Consider the following 3,696-nt stretch of genomic DNA (forward strand, 5'->3'; position numbering starts at 1 on the left):
TATAGTGGCTGGGCACACCGGCATACATAATTATTAAAAACTTCAATGCTGAAAGCTTGAAGGTTGTTGCCTGCCATTGCTATAAACATTTGAAATGTCTGAAGCTTTATTTTATTGACCCAGCTCAACTGCATTGTATTATGAAAACATGTACCATGCATTAATGTAAAAGCAGAATAGGATGCACCCAATGAATCAGAAACTGGAGCTGCATTTGTTGAATTTGCTTTAAAAAATGTAAATAACACATAAATGGGATCAGAAGTGCCTGAAAAGCTGAAAGGCCTTGGAGTTAAATAATCTTTCCTGGACAATGGAGCTGACTTAATGCCCTGCTTTATTAAGGATACTGATTAGTTTGTCAAAGCTGAACCTAATATAGTGGTTATCTGATAAACTTTTCCTGATACAGGAAACAGACTTGCCTAATAAAGTAAACAGGTATAGAAAACCTACACATTAACTTTCATTTGACCATTGTCTATCCAGACTTGAAAGCTGAGTTGGACAACTTCCACAAACCAAACAACCTCTTTAACACTAATGGCAAAAGAAAATTACAACTGTTTAGCCTCCCAGAATGTTAAGTAGGAGCATGCAATCACTATTTTATACCAGCTGCAAAACTAATTGACAACTTCTAACAGAAAAATGAGATGTGGCTCCAGAATTCTGCACAGCACTCTATTACGCCCTTATAACTACATATTAAATGTAGAGTGGAGTACGCTCCCTTGGACTTGTTCGTGCTGTTATAGTTGCCATTATCATTATCAAAAAACCCACTCCAGTCAGGTTGGAGATATTCGAAAACTCAGTTTTTGCGTTTACATGTGGACAAGGAATACGGTGTTCGTCATGCAACGTCAAAGGTATGCCTTTTTTGGGGCAGGGGCGTTTGTGTGGGAGCCCCATTTATAAAAAAAACAAACAAAAAAAACAAACACAGTCCATTATGCTAGCAGTGTCCAAGCTAGCATAACTTATTTATACACCCCATCCCCCAGGGCATGAAGCAGCAGATGGAGGCCCCAGAGTGCAAGAGCCCAAGGAGGACCATCAGAGGGGCAACCTTGTCACCCTCGGTTGAGGAGCTGAGTGGAGCCCCAGACGAGGGGTCACACAGCAGCCAGGTAGCAGAAGCCACAGGGGTCTGCAGTGACGTGCCCGTGGAGCTAGATTTTTATCAAATTTTAAAGAATTAGTAGAGGTATGGTAAATACAAACCAAGCCAATTAAATCATGGTGGCTTAAGAGTTAAGGAAATACTATGAAATAACTAAGTTTTACATGTCATATCCTAATTTTCATAAACACAATCTCACCCATAATCAAGGCAGAAATAAAGCAGCCAAAGTGATTCATTTGCTGATTTATTTGATTGCTTAATGTATGTGTGTGTTATGATTCCTATATTATCAAATGAATAAAACCTTTCCCCCCAAAAAACATGCTGCCTTTCCGCTCCAAGCTCAAAGTACTGCTGAAATAATGTGTGCAACCAGGCGTGCAGCGCGCATCCAGACAGGAAGAACAAAGTAGGAAAAACAATATTTCCTTCAGGGGCAGAGAGAAGAAATGACCAAAGTATAGCAATCTTTCTCCTTAGATACATCTAACCTTTACATTATTGCCATCTTGTGGCCACAGTCTGCTATTGTTGATGAAAACTGATTACCTCAATCTCTGGCAGACTCTCACTTTAATGTGGGCGTGTCCATCTCCCGATTACACTGACTGAGCTGGGCAAGCTGAGACACCAGCAGCTTTTTTCCCCCCATAGTTTTCACATGCGCATTGTGGATGAAACTCTGGTATTTACCGGTATAAGCTGCCTTTCACTGCTCTGAGGCCATTGAGAGGAATGAGATTTATCTATCTAGCAGTATAATTGTAGTGCAGTATAATAAAAAAAACAAAACTAAATGTGTGTTTGTTTTTACATGTGTTGTAAAAACAAAAGTAATTAGTTACAGTTTCTAGTTCTTCAAAAAAGTAACTGAGTTACAGTTTTATAAAAGTATTATTACTTTAAACTGCATTTCATTTCCTACATACAAATCCTCTTTCCCATTAATATAACACTGCACTCATGGGTGAAAAAGGAACAGGAAGAAGAACAAATTCTTATTAGCACCTGCCCCCTATCTGAAATCTAATTATCCCTACAAGAGGGTGCCAACAACCCCAAAAACACTCTTGCATTGTTACATATCAAGACATGTTAAACTAAACAATAAATCAGTATAATCAACAATATACAACACTACTAGATGGCAAAGAAATATTGTTCCTTCCACATTTAGCCCAAATTACTTTTGTGTTCTTCATACTGATTTATCATTTTAAGTATTTAACACATTTTAAAACTGTGCATATTTGAGATTGAGATTATCTCGAAGAGAATTCCATATTCTTATACCTTTAACTGTTGGACACATTTGCCTTTGTGTGGTCCAGACATCCAGAGGCCCCAGAGTATGAGGACCCAAGGAGGAGAGGGGTTGCAGTGGCGTGCCCGCGGCTCTGCCGGCAGCCAGCTGTGCCAGAGAGGACCAGGCCTCAGGCCCAGAGCCCAGAGGGCACCCCACCCTCCGGAAGGGGCCCAGCCGGGCCACAGGCGCCAGGCCCCGCCAATCGGCCACCAGGAGTGAGTCGGTACATATGAGCGCCCAGCCCCAGGCACCAAGAACCACCAACACACCAACGTCTGAGGGCATCAACCACCGGCAGGGAGTGTGGTGAGGGGAGATAGGCCTCCATTCCTCGGAGAGCCTGAGATGTACCCAGAGAGGTGGAGTCTAAGACCCAACCTGACATATAGACACAGATGAACAGGCGCACGCAGACACAAACGTGCATTCCCACCCCCATATACACAAATAAATACTCGGCACTCACCTGACGTGGAGACAGACACAAATAGACACTGTACACAAAGTCACACTCCCCAAACATACTCCATATCCCAAGTCCAGGTACCCCTGCCCCCAGAGGGGTAAACTGCACCCAGACCCAGGAGATTCAACCCTTCTCTCTGGGGTGGAGGAAAGCAGACCGCCTCCTTATCTGCAGTAGCAGGGAGGCTCCGCATCCCAGCACCCCAATCTGACGGCCAGCACCTCCTCCCAGCCCCCCAGCCCCGACGGTTAATGGAACGGGGGTGTGTAAAGACCCCAAACCTCCCTCCACCTGCTCATATGTAGTGTTGCTGCCTGCTGTTCCAAAGTGCATTTAAAACACAGGAGGGCATGGTGCTTCCTGCCAGAGAGCAGCCCAGCTCCTCCTGAAAACTCTCAGTGTCTATATGCATTTAAAAATGAGGGTAGGGCACCAGCGCCAGAGGTGGGTTTGAATACACAGACCATCTTCTGGACGCTGTATAACGGCACGTTATTTTAATTTGGTCTGAAAAAAGGTCTGAAATACAATTTTTGACTCTTTGACACTATGCAATACATTCATATTTATATTTATATTCACTATTGACTGTAACTACGCTCAAACTGTTAATGCTATCTTATTTTAATAAACAACACTGTCATATGCAAAACTGGGGTGGCACTTGGGGTGGCAAGGGATCATTTTAGGGTGCCACTTGCCACCCCATGCCACCCTTCTTGATCCGCCCCTGGTGCTAACACTTAATGTGATTTATCAAAAGCAATGGATAAATAAAATGGGTCTAGTGGTTTG

Source organism: Haplochromis burtoni, unplaced genomic scaffold (assembly GCF_018398535.1).
Source record: "Haplochromis burtoni strain Fernald_Lab_line unplaced genomic scaffold, NCSU_Asbu1 Contig_83, whole genome shotgun sequence".
Classification (NCBI taxonomy): Eukaryota; Metazoa; Chordata; class Actinopteri; order Cichliformes; family Cichlidae; genus Haplochromis; species Haplochromis burtoni.